The sequence below is a fragment of the Bidens hawaiensis genome, unplaced genomic scaffold (genome assembly GCF_021521415.1).
Source record: "Bidens hawaiensis isolate Kalapana, Puna unplaced genomic scaffold, B.hawaiensis_p1.1 tig00000599_1, whole genome shotgun sequence".
In the NCBI taxonomy this organism is placed as follows: Eukaryota; Viridiplantae; Streptophyta; class Magnoliopsida; order Asterales; family Asteraceae; genus Bidens; species Bidens hawaiensis.
The window spans coordinates 5271123-5297581 of NW_027491036.1; the positions used below are offsets into that span (position 1 = coordinate 5271123).

The 26459-nt window shown below is 34.4% G+C and overlaps 3 long non-coding RNA genes across 3 annotated transcripts in view; 1 reads left to right on the forward strand and 2 right to left on the reverse strand.

Annotated features, from left to right (window-relative positions):
- LOC143636994 (uncharacterized) overlaps positions 1 to 22557 on the reverse strand; it is a 37053-nt gene extending 14496 nt beyond the window's left edge. The window contains exons 1-3 of the long non-coding RNA XR_013154350.1: positions 22385 to 22557; positions 18816 to 19079; positions 18609 to 18719 (exon numbers count right to left, since the gene is read on the reverse strand). This is a non-coding gene — a long non-coding RNA (uncharacterized LOC143636994). The remainder of the gene's footprint in view (positions 1 to 18608; positions 18720 to 18815; positions 19080 to 22384) is intronic.
- On the reverse strand, positions 7232 to 17659 carry LOC143637001 (uncharacterized). The gene is made up of 3 exons (XR_013154352.1): positions 17511 to 17659; positions 15220 to 15390; positions 7232 to 7383 (listed from the first exon to the last, which is right to left on the reverse strand). It is a non-coding gene; the product is annotated as an uncharacterized LOC143637001 (long non-coding RNA).
- On the forward strand, positions 10785 to 22581 carry LOC143637008 (uncharacterized). The gene is made up of 2 exons (XR_013154355.1): positions 10785 to 11518; positions 22446 to 22581. It is a non-coding gene; the product is annotated as an uncharacterized LOC143637008 (long non-coding RNA).
- The last annotated feature ends 3878 nt before the right edge of the window (positions 22582 to 26459 follow it).

The window sequence follows — 26459 nt, forward strand, 5'->3', positions numbered from 1 at the left end:
TGATGTGTATTGGCTTGACAAAGTGTCATAGTGATATAATACAAATTATCCGCCTATGCTAGTGACTTTACCTATATGAAGCAGTACATGACTCCATGTTAAGTCATATCGATGAAGGCAAAAATATTATTAGTCAGTTATACACGAGTCTGTTGGTGATTGATCAATAGAATCATTATTCTTTCTTTAAATACAAATACTGAAAATCAATATGATAAAACTATTAAAACTGCAAAGCGCTTAAAAGAATTTAAATTTAACACAAAAATGTTGAAAATTCTCAACACAAAATGTTGATAATTAACAAACAAAAAGGGGTAAATTATAACCACGTAACGTGGGGAAAACAAGTAAGTCCTCAACACTTTATATGAAGGCATGTAAACAGAACTTGGAAAGCAAGTCCATGGTTCAACTTTTATTGTTTAAAAATGTTTACAAAAAGTTTAAATAAGCTTAAAATGTTTTGATCAATCATTAGGGGGTTGGAGTCAATTAGGGGTGAACAGGTAAACACAATCTATACCCGAGGTATAATGGAGTCAGTAACTTGTCAGTTTAAATGGGGACAACATATGTATTATGCTTAATACATACCTTAACATATCGCATTGACATCCAAATACTTGTTTAATGTGGAACAAAAATAACTACAATCGACTTTGGATTCTTCACATAGTAACATCCAAATATAAGTGTGATATAGGACGTTAACGATCGTTATGATTCCATGTTGTGATATTTCTCGCAAAAATATTAAAGTCATTAGAAAACTTTATAAATATTATTGTTATATAATATTAATTTCTTCTTTACACCTATATTTGTTTTTTATTTATGTTTCAACTTCAAAGTATTGTGTATATATATTCATAATATTATAATATATGAAAATGCCAAAAATATTTTATTATGTCCATACCTATTTTGTTAAATCTTTGTTTTATTTCAAATCATGTGTTTTGTTGTCAAGGTCGTTCATGCAAAGCTTGTTGGAAACCTGGGACTTAAACAAATTATTTACAAGTTGACGGGACATGTTTTGAAAAAGGCAATTCTTCACAAAACCTTGAGAGGGTTTGTGAACGAATCTTATTCGTTATAACTTTGTGTAGTTATATATACATGGATATGTAGATAAAGATCAAGTCTGCTAGGCTAAAAGACTTGAGTTGTAGATGCTGAAGCGCTTAAAAGAAAACGAGAATGTGAAGATTGGTGGTTGAACAAAAATAATCTGATCATGTCGGAAAATAGGTTGAAGAAATCAGTCAGCTCAAGAAAGTCAACCAAAGAAAATTAGATGTCGAGCCTCCTGCATATGATGTTTCAAAAATTGATTGTTACCGATCCTTCCTAGAAAATAAGATTGAAATTCAAGTTTACAAGAATGGAAAATAAAGAATTGCCAAATATTCAATCTCGTTCAAGCCCTAGGATCAAGACAAGTACTAGATTTAAAGAAATAAAGACAATGAAAAGAACTTGACGAATGTCACACCCCAATCTACGGCGGAAATGCCGGGGCTAACTGATTGCTCACAGCTTTTCAAATGTTACTATCATGCAACATTATTTAAATGATAATATCTATTTAATTTGATTTAATAGTTCAAATAAATTCAAGTACAAAACACAACTTATTAAACAAACAACCTGCATTAAAATTCTACGATAACCTGCATATGCATATTAAATAGAATTTTGTCAACAACACATGTTGAGTGAGAAACTGATGGAGGCCCAAGTATTGAAGAACAGACCATGCTATATTTGGATGCCCATGATCGTGCCTCCAAAAGTGGCCCACGAAAACGGGCATAACTTGGCCCCCGAAGCTCCGTTTTAAGCCCATTAACGGTCAAATCGAAGCTTGAGACAAGGAGCACATTGTGGCAAACAGCCTACGGCGGTTTGGCCCTTTGTGAAGCCCAAAACGCCTCCTTAATAAATTTATGGGCCTTTTTACTTTTTTTCAGCAGTTTTTGTATTTTGTATTTTGGGTTTGTGTTTGGCCTATGGCCTTTATAGGGCCCATTTCATATTTGAACCTTTATTTATATGTTTCTTATGTAATTGCAAAAGCCAGACTTCAATTTTAATAATAATCATTTTCTCTTCACTTTCCATGACCTTTGGGTGGGATTTAGGGTTATTGGTTGATCGTCATGGGTATTCACTGAATCAACGTGAACCGATCTTCACTATCGTATTACCACGCTGCATCAGAAACACCAGTTTGGTTGTACATATATTATATATAACAAAATGCGTAGCTGCAACAAGTCATATGAGAATAACAAATTAACCAAATGAGAAAGTATAACTGAGATGTCGAGAAGCACAAAGGTTAATGACTGGTATATGATCATACTATTATGAGATTATGTTGGACCTCTCCGAATGCGGCATCATATAAAGCATGTAAGCACATAAACAAGTAAGGTATAAATTGTTAACACATAAGACAATAGTTGCAGTTTTGAGTATAAGTATATATGAGAAATATAATTTACGCATATGTCCCCAAAACGTGAGAAAACGAGTAAAATAGGGGAATGTGGTACTCACCTCGATAGACGAACAAAAAGGAATAGATAACAATAAGAATGATGATTTGCGAAAATCAAGCGTTGACGAAAAGCCCTAATAAGGAAAATAGAATGTGGATACGCTAAGTTAATGAACTAGATTGATAAGAAGCTCGATAATTTTTATTAAACAATATTATATTCATTTTTAATCATAATATTTTATTACATATAAAGATATTATATAAGTAAAACACATCTTTAATACTATTACTGGTTTATTAATCCGTTTAAAAATATATTATAATATTTTATTTTATAAAAACATTATTTAAGTAAAAGTACAACTTTTAAAAATTATAAGTTCGTTAAAGCACATAAATATATATAAATTTTGTCTTTCATATATATGTATATTAAACCAAAAATATGAGTTTACGTGATATTTTATATATGTCTACATACACGGACGAAACACTAGAAAATCACAAGTTCAATAATTGGTTTTATAAAAGATTGTTTAACTACTAGTTATTATTATAACTATTGTGTTATAATAATTGTTAAAAATAAAAGATACCAAAAATAATAACATAAACAGGATGGCAGGGACTCGAACCCACGGCCTGCCACTCCGTAACCCATGAATTAACAATCTGGGCTAACCAGCGGATGCACTAAAACTTAGAAACCAACATTTAAAACTAGATGCGACCAGATTATAAACATGAACAATCCCTAACAATCAAATCTCGTTCAATATGATATGTTTTGAGTTAATTAACCATAGGGGTTTTATAGAACGACTAATTGTGATGCTAAACATGTAATCAATTACCTTTAATGATGATTATACACGGGTTAATTGAGCATGAACAGCAGCCGGCATTGAGATGATGAACGAACTAGTAAACAATAATGAATAAGCAATTAAATAGAGGGTAAATGTCGGCGATGGTTATGAGATCGTAACTGCAAGCTTAATTGAACAACCAAACAAAAACAATGATAATATAATTAGTTAGAGGGGTATTGTCGGCGAGGTTATAAGGATCGTATCCTGTAAATTAATTGGAATATATCCAGCGATTTCGTGATCAATAGGCAAATAGGGTTGTCGGTTTGGATAAAAAGGAAATACGGATCAATAATTGATATTATTAACTCAATTAGATCGTTAATTTAGGCTGAAAATGGTACATTTATGAGATACACATGATCAATTGCAAGTTTTAAACGAATATTGTGGTCCAAGTTAGCAAGATTCGAATCTATTTGTTAAACACGGTATTTTATAAACTTACAATTGAGATAAAATTAAAAGAAACAATTAAATATTAATAAAATAATCCATTTGTTAAACACGGTATTTTATAAAATAATCCATTTGAAACGGGTCGGTTTATAAGTTTCGAAAAGACCGAGTTGTTACAACGAAGGTTCCTCGAGATACTTAGTCTTTCACAGAGATTGTAGGGCTAACATTCTATATTATTATATTCGGTGTATTACTTACTCAGTACGTTTATTTTGTACGGACGAAATGTAAAAGTTAGAGAAATGATGACCCTATAAAAGGGTCACTTTGCCCATTTCTCCATAACACCTGAAGGAAATAACAGAGATTTTCTCTCACTAAACACTCCATCTTTCATCCTTTTGTTTGAAACTAAGATACGAGATCCGATTGTTGTTAGTGAATTCCGCTAACTAACAACACGGATTGATACGAGTAAAGTTGTAAGATCCATTTAGAGAACCTACGCAATCTCATAGCCCCTTAATCATAGAAATAAAATAAACAACTTGTGACGGGGCTTAGTGGCAAGTCTAGTGGTGCTGACATGTTGTGAGTCATCAGCAAATAAGCTAACAATAAGTTAGAGAAGAATTGCAAAATTCAAAATCTTAAAATTTCAAAAATTTCACCAAGTATAGATTCTCCCAAGTTGCAAACTCCCAAACACATAATTTTCAAATGAGACCAAACTCGCAATTTGAAAACCTTTATCTCGCAAAATTCTTACATTTATATTTCAATTTACAATAGTGGTTAATTCGCAAATCGCAAATAAGTGTTCTTGAAGATCATTGACTTTGCAAAGGTAAATTTGCGAATTGACGGTTGTGAGATAATCAATTAATGAACCCCTATGCGAAATGGAAACAATATGCGAGATAAACCCATTTGCAAGAAAATAATTTTGCGACAAAAATTCCCATTGCGAAATAGAATATAATCATGTTGCGAATTTGCCCATTGTTGCGAGTTACATCATGATTGCGAGATACATATAATTGAAGAAAGATACGTTTTGGGAGATAAATAGTGTTGCGAGATTAATTGTGATTGCGAGTTGCTCAGTTGCGAGATAAAATTTCATTGCGATAAGGTACTTGGATGCGAGACTAATTTAATTGCCCGATCTATATTGCGAATAGGAGTATATCCAATTTTCAAGTTGGATCAAAATAGCAAAAATCGTTTGCGTGAAGGAAAATTTTTGTTACTTACAACAAGAATGCAAGTTGAACCAAAGGTAAATTGGATCAATCTCATATATGTCATCTCACAACAATGATCTAATATCCATTTCAACGAGGCTCCTAAATTCACATATCCATGCAAACAAGTTCAGACAGGTTAAAAACAATCCAAATCGCAACCCTAATAGATTTCGCAAGACAGTTATAAACCTGTTCAAAAACAAACTATCTCCACATGTCGATTAGTCAACTCATCGATATCCATAAGCCTAAACATAATCTAGCAAACAAACACCCTAAGAAAGTGAATTTGAACCCATTAGGTCCGGCTTCGTGGAGACGAAAAACATAGATTAAGAGTGTGATCAAGATAAAATACCTTGATAGAATGATAATGTGGATGATATAAGATGCAATATAGGATGACTAGCAAGTGATTCAACAGTCGATTGGATGTTTGTGTTTCAAATTTCTTGCAATCATGAGAGAAAGATATGGACGATTTTGAAAGATGGATTTGTGAAAAAGTGGAAAGATGAAGAGATGTTTTTTTATATAGGGATTGACCAACTCGTGAAATGGTAAAAAAAATCCGATATGTTAGAAAATTTCAAAGCAGACCCTCGATTTTAACAAACGATTCAAAGCAAACCCTTAATAAAATCCATTCGAGCCACTTTATATAATTTCAATCTTGGTTCAAAACACTTAATGAACATTGCACGAACAATCTTTTCATTTTGAAATAAAATAAAATAAAATAGTAGAAATTGATTTTTGAATATAAAGTAAAATAAAAAAAATATAAATAAACATACAAAACATTTTGTCATTTTTAATCTTTTTGAAATAATTTAAATATTTACAAGTTTTTTTTTGAGTTTTCACATTCGAAGAGTTATGAAAATAGACAAGCTATTGGTACCAGTTGTAGGTCTCGTGAATGGCTCTAGAAAACAAAGTTCGGATGAATCCGTAACACCGGTGAGCAAAAATCACCAATGATACTCGAATCACGGATCACGAATGGTAAATAAATCGTAGAGAAGAAAGTAGTAGAGTTAAAGAGAGAGAATGAAAGAACAAAAGTTATGATGCATGGGTGTATAATGTGTCATTTATACCTCATGCACCTAGGTTATTTACATGCCATCATGAGCCGCCCAAATGGGCAATTACATAATTTATTGACTAATTATGCCCACTACAACAAGATAAACGAAAGAAAATAAACAAATACATGAAAAATCCATCAAATGCATTAGCCTACAAAAGTGACCAAAAAAAAAAATTGAGGCCCAACACTAATAAAATATTTATCGGCCACATTGTCGGTGGAGGTATTTAATTCGGAGATATTGCCATGCCATCATCCTTTATGATTATATTTTGTTAAAATGATACTGCTAGCAATTAATAGATATTAATTGGATAAAAAATTGTATGAAACTTTTAAAATGTACATATATATACCAAAATGTATATGTAAATTTCTCAATTTTGACGAAGCAATTAATTGGCCATGTACTAGTCGATGTGGTAGGGACTAGCAATCAATCTACGTCTAATGAGTATTTTGACAACCATGCGTGCCAATAATCAAATTATTCCCCATTCTGCTTTCAAAAACTGAAATACATTTAAACGTCTTTTCTTGCCACTTCTTATGCCTTTGCAAACTTAAGGGTTTTCTTTGATCGGAAAACGTATTTTTTACGAAAACCACCCAAGCAGGGTATATACCATCAGCTAGTTGGTAACCTAATTTAAAATGTTTCTCATTCACATCAAATGGACACCTAGTATCATTCCATGCATTTGCTTGTTGAATGATGGCAAGTGGTATAGGGCATTTAGATCGTTATTAGACCCGAGCACAAAAAAACAAGAGCTTGTCAAACCCATTTATATCTTGCTAGGCAACAGCTTCGAGAGCTATCGTTGCGTACTTGTGATCTCCTCGCATGAATTTGACTCGCCATTCCATTGAACAATTCCGCCATGGCCTGCGTGTACAATGGACGCTTCCTATCATCCATGGAAATACATGGATTCTTCATGAGCATCGTATAAAATTTCTATGTCGTGAATGGTTGGTCTATGCAGATATTCTTTTCTGTATAAATGAATAATACCATATAAAAAGTATTGTAAAGTGTCTCGTGACGTTCTTTCGGACATAGCTTGTATCTCATCGTAAGTGTCCGCAACAACCCTATATGCTAGCTTGCCAATTGCGGATTGCACATTTGAATTTGCGAAAACCGCCTTTTGAATCTACAATCATAACATTGTTGAAAATACTCAACAGTTTGCTACCAAATCGACAACACTTCGTAAAAGTAGTTCCCACGACATCCTAAACCTACACCTGAATTTGTTCGTTGATTTTGTGTAACACCCCGTAACCGTAGCGGAAACGTAAACGGGATGCAACAGACACGTCTGATATCAACATCATTGCTTATAAAGAAAACACCACTGCATTAATTTACATCATATTACATTGTTCCAAGTTTAGTTCCCGTCTAGGCGATAGCACATAAGTTTTACCAACATTACATTAACATATTTAATACAAAAAGATCATTAAGCTTCCACTAAAAGCACGCATCGTCAAACATGTAGCAATTATTCCAGTTTGGGGGTACCTAAAAAGCATGTAAAGAAAACGGGTCAACTACGAATAGTTGGTGAGTTTCACTAATTTAAATAAACAGTGATAAATCATTATCATAATCATATATTAGCGATGTAATTATGCTGAGCCCACAAGTGAAACCTCTGACTATCACACACAACCCCCGTGGCATATCCCCCGCCCACGGACCTGCCCCAAACCGCTATGTCTAACATTACATAGCAAAATAAATAACAACTAAATAGACATGTGCAACTGGCTGGGAAACATCAGCAAATCCATGCCGGACCAGTTGGGTTTGTCAGACCAATAGTACTATCCACACTCTACCGGCTTTCAGTTAATCACCCGTGTTCCGGGGCCTTAGAATGTTAGCAACTCAGACAATTACCATCTTAGTACATTTCCGTACGATTCCCGTACAATAAAATATATATATAAATCCACGCAAATCCATGCGTTCAGTATGTACTTAAACATTTCAGTTGTAACATGCTTCCGCCCCGAGAAAATATTTAAAAACAATTCAGAAAAAGGGGCTCGTGAAACTCACCTTATCGTAAACAAGCAGGTAACACAACACAGTACGCAAGCTTTTAATCCGGATCTGTAATACGATCCCTAAGTTCGTTACTATACAATCACTATTAATATAACTTTAACAGTGTTTACCGGTACTTCTGGGGACACTGTTAACCCAGTACTGTACCCGTTCTGGGGGCAATGTTAACCCAGATACACTTCTCCGGACTCAGATTGTGATATCGTTTAGAGTTCAATAGTTAAAATTACTACTAGTTCATTTTCCGTTTTGCGTGCCTAGCACGGTTATCCGTTTTTACGTTTCAAAAATGAGTTTGGTCACACACGACCCAAAAAATGGTTGTTGGCTGATAATTTAATTAAAGTTGTGAAATTAGAGCTCGGTTTAGACGCCCCGATTGGCCGCGGGACCCGTTTCCGTCTTTAGCGTACTGGAAACTGTTAAATCGGTTAAAATTACTCAAATCATCCGAATTATTTTCGGATGATTTACATTTAACTCAGTTATATGAAAATAGTTCATTTTTAGGGTTTTTATACACCAGTCAGTTCGTTTAGGCGAACCTTACCGGTTTACGCGTTTTAAGCTTTAAAAGTTTGTTTTTATTTTCGTTTTAGCACAAATAATTATCCGTTTAGTCTCGGATCTTGAAATTTTGCACAATTCACTTTTTGACAGTGGGGAATTTTATAAAAATATTTCCAGAATTAATATTTATATTTAAAATTTATTTATCTATTTTTAAACACCATTAAACACTAAATATGTCGTAAATACCAAACGATCTTAGAAAAATCCCAAATTTTTTCTGGATGTCCCCTGCCATCCACATAGTCCCCTGTAATTTTTCCAGAACCAAAATCTCTTTTTACATGCAATTTTCACTAAAACCGAGCTATAAAACCCTACAACTCGTTTAACCGAAAAGCTTACTTAGAATTCTCCAACGGACCAAAAATTTTGTGTGTGACTTATACATGATACAAAAAGCTTATCTGGAATTTTCCAGAATTTTTCATGATATTTAACTATTTTTCATCATTTTTAGCCAAAACCGAGCATTAAATTCACCAAATATTCATCCTTTGTCCAAAAATTACCAAAATTTCACAGAACTCATATTTTCATACATCTAACACCTTTGTAAAACTTCATGACCTAACTCTAAACATATCACAATCTGTCCAAATCACAAACATCATACAAAAACCGAACTACCTTGTGTTTCTAGCTTCAAATCGCAAGGATCTCGCTTTCTAGCCTTTGCTAACAACTAGATACAACACCTACAAGCACAATAACACCACACCAAGCAAGTTACACCCACAATCGAGCCATTTCTTTCATGGTTTCGGTTATGTTATAAAAACAAAGATTTAAACCGTAAAAATTCGTTTTTGGTTCGTTTAACTCTTTTCTTGGACCAAGATCCCTTGTATAACCCTTATACATCACTTGATCATGCAAGAATCGGTTTTCATCTTTGAAACCTCATTTTCTTGCAAATAAACTCAAGAAACGAAGATGGAAACGTAAATAACTCGGCTTTTTACCTCGGTTTTCTTGTTAAAATCTCGGTTTTTGGATCATAAAATGGAGAGGAGATGAAGGTTGTTGAATGGTTGATAGAAAAAAAATAAGAGCCAAGGGGTTTATCCCCTTGGTCCGATCGGCATTAAGGGGGAGTGGGGTGGGACCCACTTCTCCATTCTTAGCCACATGTTTGGATTTCGGAAATCCGGATAATGTTTTGGATAATCTGGTTCAGTTCGTTTTTCGGTTAAATGTTTAATTTAACTTAAAAATGAAATTTATATAAAACCGATTTAAAAACTTTAAAAACTTAAACCATGACATTTATTAACTTAAAACATCATGTTATTAATAATTGCGCATCTTTTTTGGCTTGATCGATCGTCTCTTGCTCGGTTTGGTATTAAAGGTTTCGTTTAACGTACCAACGTATCATTAAATCGAAAATTCTTTTTCTGTGCTTTAATTCACTTATCCCGAAGCTTTAATACTTCGTAAACATCACTAAATATCATATATCTCGTCTATAATGTATCCTTGATTCGTTCGGGCTTCAATAACCGTTATTCGGTTAATCGTATTTCCAATACGATTAACTGTATAATCGAGTATAATCCGTAATGTGAATCATACATACTCGTATAAGCGCATTATAAATCATATATTCGTTATTAAATAACACATAAATAGTATATACCGGCTAGGGTATACCTGATTTTGCCGGAATCGTTACATTTTGGGATCTTGAACAAAACTAATATATCATTAGTCATTCGTGTGTGCAACTAGATTCTTTACCGCAACTCTACTTGATTCTTTGGACGACAACTTGTTGCTTGTGTGACTAGCCGTACGGCTTCTTGACCACCATAATCACTACCTGATGACGAGCTAAACAACGAGATTTTAAAAAGATCTATTTAAAGTTTTATAAGTTATGAGGAGATGGGTAAAGTTTTTTTTGTTATGAAATACCAATAAGATATGAGGAGATGGGTAAAGTATTTCAAACCTCTAAGTCAACTCACCAACTCCCTGCTCGACTTATACCACAATTAGGACACGTACTTTTGGAGATGAGAAGTTGAGCTAACATGCTCAGTTTACCAATAATTCCAACCAAACTTTATCTACTTTATTACTTTGTCCAGATTCCACATTTCCACTTCTTCTATATATATCCAGATTAACACACACCTAAACATCCTCAAACGAACTACAAATCACTTTCCTAGTATCTTATTGTTGTTAAAGTTTAAACCCTTAAGAACAACAATGGCGCATTCCCACCTCAATTCCTTCCTAATAATTCTTGTTTCAGTCACTTTAGCATCAATCAATGGTGGAAAAATGGTTGGTGAGGCACGTAACCTTTTGGAGGTACCCGAGTTTCCAAAGACAGAAGTTCCTGAGATTCCCAAACCAACAATTCCAGACATTCCGAAACCTGAAATTCCCGAGGTTCCAAAGCCAGAAGTTCCAGAGATTCCCAAACCAGCACTTCCTGACATTCCGAAGCCCAAATTTCCTGAGGTTCCTAAGCCTGAAATCCCAGAGATTCCCAAACCGACAATTCCTGAGATCCCAAAGCCCACCATTCCAGAAATTCCAAAGCCAGAGCTACCAACACTGCCAAAACCAGAAGTACCAAAGGTGCCAGAATTCCATGACCTCCCTAAGCCCGTGTTGCCAACAATTCCTGAATTGCCCAAGGACTTTCCTATCCCTACTCTACCTCATCCTTAGAAATCAGATTTCATAATATAGTGTCATATATGTTTAGTTACTTCTACTAGTATATTGCAACCAAGATCTTCCACATTAATTTCGAAGTGTTCAGTGAGGACTGATTGATTATTTGTGTGTTCTTTGTTTTGTTGTTTGAAGATTTGCTTATGTATTTTATACTCACTTAATATATGATATTACTTTATTGCTGAATCTGTTTAATTTCATGGCACCAACTTTTTTCCATGCATAATTATGAGAAATCCAACCAGCAACGATGGTCACTGTATTGTTGAATTGTTTCTGGTCCATATGATTATCCGAAATAAACACTATGCTGCATTTGTTTCTATGTGTTTTCTTCCTGATGCATGCACTATGGAAAATTCAAAGCCTGTAACGTAGCTCAAATATATAATATAAACCCTCAAATTGGAAATTCTTATATGTAGAAAGAAATGAACCTTCAACCCCCAAGGGCCGGTCTAAGTGGTGAACGTGAAAGTGGGAGACATCTCATTTGCCAATGCTATCACCTTTTGTTGCACTCAGAGAAAAGAATTGTAACTTTGGAACGTATATATATGTGGTACATAAACTTAGTCTACGGGCAGTCAAACTCACCGTTACAAGAAATAAACAAAGATGAACATTCTGGTTTTGCAGTTTTAGCCTTATGAGAAACGGATGAACCTAGTAATGTAACTTAAATAACTGTTTACTCTCTAAAATAGTATAAACTTAAAATGACTTCTCTTCATAATAGTTTTGAAGGAAGTTCAAATCATCATTGGATAACATTTGTGTAAGCTACATGAATGTGTTCAAATTATAAAAGCATATTCGGTCTTGGGTTCATAAAACCATTAACAAATTATTGTCACTACAAAAAAAAAAATCACCATTAGAGGCGACAATATTAGCGGCAACAACGAGTATTAGCGACGACATGGATAATGTCGTCACTAATACTCATTGTCGCAGCTAATAGTGTTGACACTAATGATCACGATTCGTGTGCTCCTCTTGTTGGCTTAGTTTGAACGTTGATACAGGGTTGGATCAAAGAACTCATATCTCTCCATGCTCTTATAATTCATCTCAAACAAACACACACTATTTGAACTTCATCTTCCTCAAGCATCACCCTAATTTTTTCCCATATTTTCAACATATTATAACTTCATCTTCCTAGTATATATAGGCCAAGAATCGTTAAAAAGAAGGTCAAAATGAATTAAATTGATGGCTAGTCAAATGGCTAGCTAGTCATATGGAGAAAATAATGGAATTCACTTAATCGAATGAGTCAAACGATGAATTAATGATTAAGACATGTCTAGGTTCATGAAATATGTTTAAAAAGACTCAATAGGACAGAAATTTTGATTTGGACTTTGATAAAATAAAATTTGAGAATAAAATACACAAAAAAGAGTTTGCGATCGGGTCCGTAACATCGTAAACAACAAAAGTAAAAATCATAACAACAAAATTTTAAACATGAGTTATAAATGACATGAAATTCAATACTTACAATAATTAATGTGGATCGAATTGAAATTTTAAAACGGGTCGGGTATTCGGATTTAAAAATTAAAAATGTTACACTAATTGTGATTTCGAGATACGTAAATTGCAACTTGATCAGTTGTGATATTAAATTTCATTGCAAGAGGGCACTTGGATGCGAGACTGATTGTAATTGCAAGATAGATCTATATTGCGAAGTGGAAAATATCCAATTTGCAAGTTGGATCAATATAGCAAAAACCATTTGCGTGAAGGAAAAATTTTGTTAGTTAGAAAGAGAATGCAAGTTAAACCAAAGGTAAATTTGATCAATCTCATATCTAAATCTCATATATGTCATCACACAACAAAGATCCAAATTCGATTTCAACGAGGCTCCTAAATTCACATATCCATGCAAATAAGTCCAGACATGTTAAAAAACATCCAAAATTTGCAAACCCAATAGATTTTGCAAGACAATCATTAGCCCGTTCAAAATAAAATTAAATCCACACACCGATTCTTCAACGCATCGGTATCCATAAACCTTAACGTAATCTAGCAAACAAACACCCTAAGCAAGTGAACATGACACGTTAAGTCCGGTTTCGTGGAGACAAAGAACATAGATTAAGTGTGTGATCAAGAGAAAATACCTTGATAGAATGATTATGTAGATGGTATAAGATGCAATGTAGGATGATTAGCAAGTGATTCAACAGTCGATTGGATGAATGTGTTTCAAATTTCTTGCAATCATGAGAGAAAGATATGGACGATTTTGAAAGATGGATTTGTGAAAAAGTGGAAAGATGAAGAGATGTTTTTTTATATAGGGATTGACCAACTCGTGAAATGGTAAAAAAATCTCCATATGTTTGAAAATTTCAAAGCAAACCCTCGATTTTAACGAACGATTCAAAACAAACCCGAAACAAAATCCATTCGAGCCACTCTATATAATTTCAATCTCGGTTCAAAACACTTAATGAACATTGCAAGAACGATCTTTTCATTTTGAAATAAAATAAAATAAAATAGTAGAAATTGAATTTTGAATATAAAGTAAATAACAAAAATAGAAATAAACATACAAAACATTTTGTCATTTTTAATCTTTTTGACATAATTTAAATATTTACAAGTTTTTTTTTAGTTTTCACATTCGAAGAGTTATGAAAATACGCAAGCTATTGGTACCGGTTATAGGTCTCGTGAATGGCTCTAAAAAACAAAGTTTGGATGAATCCTTAACACCAGTGAGCAAAAATCACCAATGATACTCGAATCTCGGATCACGAATGGTAAAGAAATCGTAGAGAAGTAAGTAGTAGAGTTAAAGAGAGAGAATGAAAGAACAAAAGTTATGGTGCATGAGTGTATAATATGTCATTTATACCTCATGCACCTACCTAGATTATTTACATGCCATCATGAGCCGCCCAAATGGGTAATTACATAATTTATTGACTTATGCCCACTACAACAAGCTAAATTCAAGCAAATAAACAAATACATAAAAAATCCATCTAATGCATAAGCCTATTAAAGTGACAAAAAAAATGAGGCCCAACACTTATAAAATGTTTATCGACCACATTGTCTGTGGACGTATTTAATTCGGAGATATTGTCATGCCCTCATCCTTTATGATTATATTTTGTTAAATGATACCACGAGCAATTAATCGATATTAATTGGATAAAAATTTGTATGTAACTTTTAAAATGTACATATATATACCAAAATGTATATGTAAATTTCTCAATTTTGACGAAATTTGAACAAATAGCAATTAATTGGCCATGTACTAGTCGATGTGGTTGGGATTAGCGATCAATCTACGTCTCATGAGTATTTTGACAACGATGCGTGCCAATAATCAAATTATTCCCCATTCTGCTTTCAAAAACTGAAATACATTTAAACGCCTTTTCTTGCCACTTCTTATGCCTTTGCAAACTTAAGGGTTTTTTGATCGGAAAGCGTATTTTTTACGAACACCACCCAAGCAGGGTATATACCATCAACTAGTTGGTAACCTAACTTAAAACGTTTCTCATTCATATCAAATGGATACCTAGTATCATTCCATGCATTTGCTCGTTGAATGATGGCAAGTGGTATAGGGCGTTTAGATCGTTATTAGACCCGATGGCATAAAAACAAGCGCATGTCAAACCAATTTATATCTTGCTAGGCAACTGCTTCGTAAAAGTAGTTCCCACGACATCCTAAACCTACACCTGAAAAATTGATCGTTGATTTTGGGATCTTGAACAAAAATGATATATCATTAGTCATTCGTGTGTGCAACTAGATTCTTTACCGCAACTCTACTTTATTCTTTGGATGACAACTTGTCACTTGTGTGACTAGACTTATGGCTTCTTGACCACCATAATCACTACCTGATGACGAGCTAGATAAAGAAACTTTAAAAAGATCTATTTAAAGTTTTATAAGTTATGAGGAGACGGGTAAAGTTATTTTTGTTATGAAATACCAATAAGATATGAGGAGATGGGTAAAGTATTTCAAACCTCTAAGTCAACTCACCGACTCCCTGCTCAGACTTATACCACAATTAGGACACGTACTTTTGGAGATGAGAAGTTGAGCTAACATGCTCAGTTTACCAATAATTCCAACCAAACTAATCTACTTTATTACTTTGTCCAGATTCCACATTTCCACTTCTTCTATATATATCCAGATCAACACAGACCTATACATCCTCAAACGAACTACAAATCACTTACCTAGTATCTTATTATTATATATATGAGAAATATAATTAACGCATATGTCCCCAAAACGTGGAAAAAGAAATAAAATATGAGAATGTGGTACTCACCTTAACAGACAAGCAAACGGGAATAAATACGGTACGATGGTAAAGTAACGTCACGCTCGATGTGTATCAAGGAATGAATCCTAAGTAGTAAAGATAACCGAAGAATACAATGAATCTATAGAACACATTAAAAGAGATTAAGATTAAACGGGTATGCTCTTACGAAAAGTTAAATATTAATAGATTTATTCTATATTTTATTATCACTTTTATTTATCAAAAGTTTATAAAAATAACGTATTTTAATTATATTAAATTATAATTATAACTAGAATACTTAACTAAATATTTATAAATTTGGGAGACATTATATACAGGGGTTTGCTTTAAAAGATAATTTTAAACTAAAAATGCGTTTAATGTATTTACATATGTTTTATTATTAATAAATATTTCATTTAAATTGTAAATAATAGATAAATATTATTAACAATATTTATATTAAACTATAATCTTTTATAAAATATTCGAACTTAAATTAACGAGGTGAATTCTACATTAAAACCTGTTTTAAATATTTAATACAAAAACCCTTTTCAAATATTAAAACCTTACTAATATAATAAACTAACATATACATATCTACATATATATACATATATATATATATATAAAGAAAGGCTAAGAAATAAAACCCCATAACAATAAGCCCAAGCACGTATAAGTTTTAAACAAAAAAAAATTAACGAACACTACGCCCATAATCCAACCAGACCATCTAACCATTCTATCAATGTTAGAACACAATAAACGAAGCTCCCATTGTGCATTGGCTGTTGTGTGACTTGTGAGGTTCGGCACAAAAGTTAGAACAAATTTGAGATGCAAGTTGGTGAATTGTTGAAATCATTTGGGTGTGAAATCGATCAACGACTGATTGGGTGTTGTCCGTTGAGGCCTGAACCTCCGAACCGACTCGTGTGGGTGTGAAATCGATTAATCGAAACAAACGACGGAGGCAAGCATAGACCAGGTTATGGTTTGGAACTATTGGAAGATTTGATCATGTGAGTTCAGTTAAAATTTAACTGACACTTTTTTGTGTTTTGATTTTGGATTAAAACATACGTGTGTTAGGTTAATTATCATGGGAAACTTGAAAACCAACTTTTTTTTTCATAAGAACTGATGAAGAGAAATATTTGCGTTTAAGTAGAACTAATAAGTAGAGAGTTTTTATAGTTTGACCCGACCTAAACCGAATTGCCGACCCAAAACTTTAAAGCATTAAAAAGAAATTTAGGTTTCGTGACTTTCAGCTTATCCATACTAGATATTAAAGATCTGTCACTAAACCTTAGGTCAAATATATAATATAAACCCTCAAATCGGAAATTCTTATATATAGAAAGAAATGGGCATTCAACCCCCATGGGCCGCTCAAGTGGTGAACGTGAAAGTGGGAGACATCTCATGTGCTAGTGCTACCACCTTTTGTTGAACTTAGAGGAAAATAATTGTATCTTTGGAGCGTATATTTATGTGGTACATAAACTTAGTCTACGGGCAGTCAAACTCACTGTTATCTAAAAAAAAAAGAACATTTTGGTTTTGTAGTTTTAGCCTTATGAGAAACGGATGAACCTAGTAATGTAACTTAAATAGCGTACATATATGTGGTACATGAACCTAGACCAAGGAATTTTACGGATTCTTGACCACCATCATCACTACCTGATGACGAGCTAGACAACGAAATTTTAAAAAGATCCATTAAAGCTTTTATAAGTTATGAGAAGATGGGTAAAGATTACTTTGGTATGAAATACGGGTAAAGTTCTTTATTTATTTATAGGTGTAAGTTAACTTTTTATAATTAAAACAATAATATTACCGTCGGAAATAGCCGTTAAAGGATTGGGATAATTGGTGTCACAATCCTGTGTGAGGTTTTTGCGGATCCAAGCGACACCGAGCAGGAGGTGGGGTTCCCACAAGACTGAGTGGCATCAAGACCATCCCGACTTTGTCTCCTTTTACAGGGAAACATATGTTTTAAGTGCATGTACACTATAGCTTAAGAAATTCCCATACAAGTTAAATAGTATATTAAATCCACTAACAATTGAAGTATAAACAAACGTCTAAAATAAGCTACCAGGCATTTTTTTCTCACTTTTAGTAACGATAAAAATGTGTTACTATAATTTAAGTATGAATTTTGCCTATAAGGATAACCAATGAGGTGAATATGTAGGGTCCTGCAGAAGATGATCAAATAAATAAACAAGTAGGCTCGTATTTCAAACCTCTAGGTCAACTCACCAACTCCTTGCTCAGACTTATACCACAATTCGGACACGTACTTTTGGAGATGAGAAGTTGAGCTAACATGCTCAGTTTACCAATAATTCCAACCAAACTTTATCTACTTTATTACTTTGTCCAGATTCCACATTTCCACTTCTTCTATATATATCCAGATTAACACAGACCTAAACATCCTCAAACGAACTACAAATCACTTTCCTAGTATCTTATTATTGTTAAAGTTTAAACCCTTAAGAACAACAATGGCGCATTCCCACCTCAATTCGTTCCTAATAATTCTTGTTTCAGTCACTTTAGCATCAATCAATGGTGGAAAAATGGTTGGTGAGGCACGTAACCTTTTGGAGGTACCCGAGTTTCCAAAGCCAGAAGTTCCTGAGATTCCCAAACCAACACTTCCAGACATTCCGAAACCTGAAATTCCCGAGGTTCCAAAGCCAGAAGTTCCAGAGATTCCCAAACCTGACATTCCGAAGCCCAAACTTCCTGAGGTTCCTAAGCCTGAGCTTCCCAAACCGACATTTCCTGAGATTCCAAAGCCCACCATTCCAGAAATTCCAAAACCCGAAGTACCAGAGCTTCCCAAGCCTACATTTGCCGTGCTTCCAAAGTCTGAAACTCCCGAGGTTCCTAAGCCCACTCTTCCAGAGCTTCCAATGCCTGAAATTCCCAAGCTTCTGAAGCCCATTCTTCCTGAGGGTCCAAAACCTGAGGTCCCGGTGCTTCCAAAGCCTGAAATTCCTGAGCTTCCGAAGCCCACTCTTCCCGAGGCTCCAAAACCTGAGGTCCCTGTGCTTCCAAAGCCTGAAATTCCCGAGCTTCCGAAGCCCACCATTCCTGAAATTCCAAAGCCAGAGCTACCGACAATGCCAAAACCAGAAGTACCAAAGGTGCCAGAATTCCATGACCTCCCTAAGCCCATGTTGCCAACAATTCCTGAATTGCCCAAGGACTTTCCTATCCCTACTCTACCTCATCCTTAGAAATCAGATTTCATAATATCAGTTCAGTTACTTCTACTAGTATATTGCAACCAAGATCTTCCACATTTCGGAGTGTTCAGTCCTCACTGATTGATTATTTGTCTGTTCCTTTGTTTTGTTGTATGATGATTTGCTTGTGTGTTTAAACTTACTTAATATATGATATTACTTTATACACAGGCACACACACATACATATGCTCAAAATATGTACATTTCAAAACAGGTAGTGCACAAAATAGATACAAGTCAAAACGAGTTGTGTCAAACAATTTTCTTTCCAAAAATAACATCAAAAGAAAACCATATAAAGTTTATCTAATGCAATTATAATTGGTATCCCTTGAATTATAATGCAAAAATGCATACATCATGACAAAACGGGCCAAGTCCATAAGATTCGAAGAACCATTTATGCACTTTGAGATCAACTATTTAACCACACTATGAAATACAAAATCCAACAAATACATCTCCTAAAATAACTCCATATGATTGAAGCACACAAATTTGCTTATAACCAAACATTTTGTAAACTCTAACATTTCTGGGGTTACCTTGGCTCCAAATTAGCTAAAGCACCTGCAGTTCAGTTTTAGACCTTCTCTCCTTTCCTAAATGATTGTCCAAGTGGCAAAGAGACCATGCAAGCAACTTTGACCTATTATGACTTATTAAAAGTAATTCTAACCTGTGTCAATAACAACAATATGTACTCATAGATTAGATCAAATTTAAACAAAACTAATAATCAAACTAGTTTAAAAACCATGCATTTCATTAAACACATAAGGAACATCTTGGTAAAAAAAGTTTACTCTATAAAATTTGTATGCCCCTATAACTCAGACTAGATTAATCAAATAGAAGCAAAGAACAATTAAATTAATAAAATAAAATACTCATCATGTTGTAGGAGTGAAGCATACTGTTGGGTCATAAATTGGTTTGGCTGACGCATATCAAAAGGCCACGACAAAGTGAAATAAACGTAGACGAGTTGAAGAATTGCATTATGGCTGTGATGGTGTAATACCGAAATCCCTAATCTCTATGGATTTCGGTTTGTCTAGTTACACCAAAATCCATATATATTTTGGTTAGGCTAGTTTAGGCTTAGTTGGGAGGTCTTTGGGCCTTTTGTATGGTAACCCTATATATAGTTAATGTTTAGTCATTAATTAGGGTAAGAAGTTGTGGAGCACTTTGATAGCCACCATAAACTATAGAGAGCAAAGTAGATCTGTGAGGAGCTTATGTACCCGGCGTTTGGTGATAATAAACGTGTGCATTGAAGTTCATCTTCTTATTTTTATTCATTTATATTGTTCTTGAATCACCACGGTGTTTGGATTCCGCACAAACATCGTGTTTACTTGATATCATATCGTGTAGATCCGGATTCGAGACTTACACATACATGCTTGGTTGTGTCCACGAATAAGTAGGCATATCGTTGCCCGCTGCTGATGCCCTAGAACCACCTCCATCCTTGGTTGCATTTATCGTCACCGAAGCAATAGACTAATAGGTCACAAACATGAGAACAAAAAACCAAATGAGCCCTATGTCACAAACATATATTTATTGAAAACTGCAATCAGTCCTTGAAACTATTGATCACAAACATATTAATTAAATCACACCTAACTCCAAGTCTCCAACACATACATTAAATGAAACCTCCTACAATTAACGACCCAACCGGCCATAGATGTTAAGATAACAAGGTTTAAAGTAGAGAAGTGATGTTTGAAAGAACCTCCATCAGCCCACAAAAACAACTCAAACAGATGGCTCCGTAGATCAATTCGACCAGTTAACAAGATGCTTTCATAAACCACTATAAACTGACTACAAGTGTTATTTATATAATTTGTTCCTATCTTCCTTCTAATTTGTTAAATCCAAACTACAACACATAACTCATAAAAATGAAAGATAGACTTGAGGAAAGTAATACTTCTTACCCAAGAGTTGAGATGCTCAATGTCACGCATCAAACTTGTCAAAACACATGAATGGAACTTGAATTAGTGAAACTACAAACTAACCGAACTCCAATATTAACAAATTAATCAGCTAATTGGGACAAAAGAAACCTTGTTTGTGGCTGCCTTTTCCAGCTCTTTGAAAGTTGCTCTCTTCGGTGGTAACTTATCAATATCCCATTGCGATAACCATATCCCAAATACCAATTTCCGTTATCCAATATTTTTTGTATTAACTACATAGGTGTGTGTGTGTGTGTGTATATATAATATGAAAAAAATGATCTAGCACTCCCTGATCCCCCCCCCCTCCAAAAAAAAAAAAAAACTATCACACACCCAAATTTTTTTTCTAACATGGCACCACAAGATTATTTCTTTGCTTGATAGTGAACTCCTAGACGTTTATGTAATTATCAATTTTAATTTGTGTAGTTTTAATTTTTAGTTTATGTCGGTTTGTAGTGAGTCATATTATACCTTAAAGGGCAATAAGAGGTCATGCTAGCTTAATGGATTATACGTGAAATGATTCCCTTCTTTGGTGACTTCATTTATACTGGTAGCCTAATCTATTAGTCTCGGAACTAATTGTCTATCTAGTAGCCTCTCATTGCTTTGATAAGTGAAATGAAAGTCGATTTTATCGCAACATCATAACTCGTCAATGGACATGGGGCTAGAATTGTCACATCAAGTATTGGGCACATGGTTGAGTAGCCTCTAGGTTTGCTTGAGTTTCAATTATGTTCGATCAAGTAGAACCTTGCCCATTAGCTTATGGAGATCGGGTTCTCACTACCGATCCAAGTGGTAATTCTTCTAAGAAAGATCCTCTTGTTCTGGTCTTGGTATTAAATCTTTCAACTTGTAGACAGTCATATTAGATCTTATCATATACTAATAGGCCGTACTTATTTTAATGGACCATGTGGGGCCTTGATAGCTCTTTAATAACCCGATATGCCCTTTATGTCATATTAGGTCTCACAGGGTTGTTTTGGGTTTGTAGCCAGTTATGTGAGAACTTATCAGACAATAGCTGGTCATGGTTGTCTTAACGGGCAATAAAAGATCATACTTGTTAATAGACCTAATGAGCATTAATAACTCTAAATGACCCATTATCGTCTTTATAAGTCATACTAGGTCTTAAAATGTAGTATCAGGTTGTATTTAGACATATTAGATTTTTTTTTAAATGGCTTTCAATAACTTTTTTTTTCCTTTGTTATAATATTATAATAAAATGATCGAATTACAATAGAGAGGCAGATAAGCGGGCAACAAGCCCTGTACTCTACCTCATCCTTAGAAATCAGATTTTATAATATCATGTGATATATGTTCAGTTACTTCTACTAGTATATTGCAACCAAGATCTTCCACATTTCTGAGTGTTCAGTGAGGACTGATTGATTATTTGTGTGTTCCTTTGTTTTGTTGTATGATGATTTGCTTATGTGTTTTATACTTACTTAATATATGATATTACTTTATTGTTGAATCTGTTTAATTTCATGGCCCTAACTTTTTACCATGCATAATTATGAGAAATCCAACCAGCAACGATGGTCACTGTATTGTTGAATTGTTTCCGGTCCATATGATTATCCGAAATAAACATACACTATGCTGCATTTGTTTCTAGGTGGTGTCTTCCTGATGCATGCACTTCGGAAAATTCAAAGCCTATAAACCTTAGCAAGGGCGGATCTTCTAGTGGGCCGAACAGATCGCGGCTCCATCACGTTTTTCGCTCGCTAGTTTATTTTTCCTGAAAAAATCAAAAAAATTATGTGTATGATGATGTTTTTGAATATGATATAAGATGATTAAAAAGAAATAGGTTCAAAGATAGCTTATTAATCAATTGAAGTGCATACATGAAAGATAAACTTCAATCCCTTAAATAGGGAAAATAAACAAGCGGTTATGACCAAAATAATAGGCCAAACCCAAACAACTAATACTAGGCATTTATTATTCAAATTCAAAATATCAAAAGGCAGCAAACTCAGTCTTCAGCACGTGCATGATGGAGATAGAATCATATTTTATCACCTCCCCTTGATTCTAGCTCAGTAACTCCTAGCCAATGTCTAAAATAGACAAACTTTTCACGACATAACGCCTTGGTAAACAACAGCCAATTGTTCATTAGTCTTACAATACTCCAGTTTCATATGTTCTTGATTAACCATTTCTCTAACAAAATGATGTTTAAGCTCAATATGCTTTGACCGGCTATGCATCACATGATTCTTGCTCAAGTTGATAGTAGACTTGTTATCACAATATAGGACAGTGGCACTTTCTTGCTTAACACCAAGATCAACCATGATTCTTCTTAACCACAATGCTTGACAGGTAACGGCTGTAGCAGCTATATACTCTGCCTCATTACTGGATAGTGCAACAGTTGAATGTTTTTTTGAGCTCCAAGTCACAGCACCACTTCCTAAGTGAACACACTTGCTAATACGCTTTTTCTACCATCGGTACAACTAGCCCTGTCGCTATCTGTGAACCCAATTAGATCAATATCACTTCCATTAGCATACCAAAGCCCAAAACCTATAATTCCAACAACATATTTGAGAATTCTCCTTGCAGCACCATAGTGTAACTTTGATGGAGCTTGCATGAATCGTGATATCATGCCAACAGCATATGCCAGGTCCGGCCTTGTGTGAGTAAGGTAAATTAGACGTTACCGGTGCCTCACTTTGGACATCGGATTTACTCATAAACACGATTCTACAAATCAAATTTAATTAAAACATTCCCGGAAACGTTAACTTCAATCATTCATTACAAAATATTCCAAACTTGTCTATAAATCATAACATAAATCATCGTGTTAGAACTTTATTTCTTTTATCTTTAGATGCCAGCCATTCAATCTATGCCATGTGTCATACTCATGCTAGCTCTTTAAACATGTTTACATGCGTGCATACTAAAAGTCAGCTACACTGAGTGAGTTCTAGTTAATCAAGCAACTTACCATACAACCATTACATTCATTATATACGTGTCCGAAAACTCATAGTCCGCTGCCTCACCTGTTCACCTTACCGCTTAACCACTTAACTGTCCCCTAAGTCTTAGCCACTTGTTTACGGAAGCACATAGAGGCTTGCCCTCCCACGTACTTACGTTATGCCACTTATTTAACGAAGACACGTAGTGGCTTTTCCTCCCACATACTATCGTTATGCCACTAAATAACGGAGGAACGTATAGGCTCGCCCTACCACGTTCTCACGTTATGCCACTTTAATAACGAAGGCACGTATAGGCTTACCCTACCACGTACTATCATCATGCCACTAGACCCCTCTCCACTTCTATCACACTCTACTTCTACTTGTATATAACACACTTCCTATGAGTTCATCATTTACATAATAAGCAAGTCACATCATTGCATTCATACACATTAAAATCACCTGGCAATCATTCTCCTTGGCGATCCGTGCAATATCCAAAGATCATTCACGCACCGACAAGCATACATTCATAACCTCAATATAATAACTAACTCGTATATCATTTACAGCATATACTTACCATTTAAGGTAACTGTATTCACACTTCACATTGAGTATGCACACAGCCCCGAAAACATAACAAGGAAATGGGGCTAGAAACTCACATGGATTCTGTTACGTTCTCCATCAATCGTTAATCCTTTCCTTAACTGTGCTCTGCTAACTGTATATTAATTACATGCATCAAAACTTGTCCTATCATATTATTTATATTTTAGCCAAAAATGGCTAAGTCTGGTCTATTCTAATGGTCTTGTTTTAGAATACAATTTACTTTGAATATTTGCATACCTTGTATTTGAATGGTATTAGAATACATTTGTATTCTAATGATCACATTATAAGCTAATGATCACATTGTAAGCTAATAATCACATTGTAAGCTAATGAGCACATTGTAGGCTAATGATCACATTGTAGGCTAATGATCGCATTGTAAGCTAATGATCGCATTGTAAGCTAATGATCACATTGTAAGCTAATGACCACATTGTAAGCTAACCGTAAGCTCATTAAGTCCATTTTATTCATCAAGTTTGCAACTTTATGACTTATCTAGATCCGATCTACTATAAGGTTTAATTTCGTGGCTAATCGTTCATAAAAACATAAACTTTAAAGATCAAGAACATACCTTTACTCGTTTTAAAGCTACGGTTTTGCTTGGTTATGAACTAGAATCTTGTATCTTGTTTGTTTATCCACAATCTGTCAAAATCTTTGTTTGTTTGGTCTCAGATCCTTCCTTTCTTGCTCACGGCCGTGTATGGAGGTTTGTGTGTGTAGGGAGGCTATGGTGTAGAGATGGATAGAAATAGAAAGGATTAGGTTTTTAGGGGGTATTTATACTCCTTTAAACCATGGGCCTAAGGCCCATATTTTCTTTTTGGTTCATAATTAATTCCACCTAATAGCCTACTTATCCTTCCATCTTTATTATTGTATTCTTTTATTATTTCTCTATTAATCCGAGTAAACTATTACGCCATAAATAAATAATATATTAAATATTATTTTTTAGAAATTCCGGGATGTTACAAGTCTTCCCTCCTTAAAGAGGTTTCGTCCCCAAAACCTAGCTTATTACTTGTAAAAGGAACACTTCCTATATTCACACACTTTATTGAATCGCGTTTGCTTTCTGGGTTATCCTTCTTACACCACTTTGCAGTCACCGAGTGATGTTCATGGGTTTTTGCTATTCGGGGTAGCTTGTCCATGAAAACCTCGATGATACGCTTACTTATATAGACTTGTGACCAGTTTTGGCTTCCTCTAATGCTTTGGTGACAATTTGGCAACTCCCTTAGCGTATCGGACTACAAGCTCCAAGCGTGATCCTTCTTCATTACTTTCTGCCGTTGGAGTCCTGCTGCTTTCGTATATCGCTCATAGATTCTTCAAAATGGTGTCTGGTTGGCACGTGTATTACCACAATGTCCGGTACGTCCTCCTCGTGCTCACCCCTTTTGTTGCAGTCATATATCTTATCTCTAAGAAAACACAAATGTTATCACTCTAGAAATTATTTAGCACCTGATTCGTAAGGTAAGTAGTTAATGACATTGGACAAAGGTAGTTAACTCTTTACATTACTCCTTTGGTTATACATACTTACCTTTATGATTTCACTTGTGCTAGTTCTACTTCTAACAGTTAGACAATCAAGCAATTCATACAATCATATTCTCCTATCTCTAGCATTTAAGCTAACTTCCTTACACATTCTTATATTACATGTGAGATTAATCACATACTTTACCTTTACTTAGCTTGCTTGAGTGGCACACGGCTTTTCTTGAACTGACATCTTCTTTCTTTT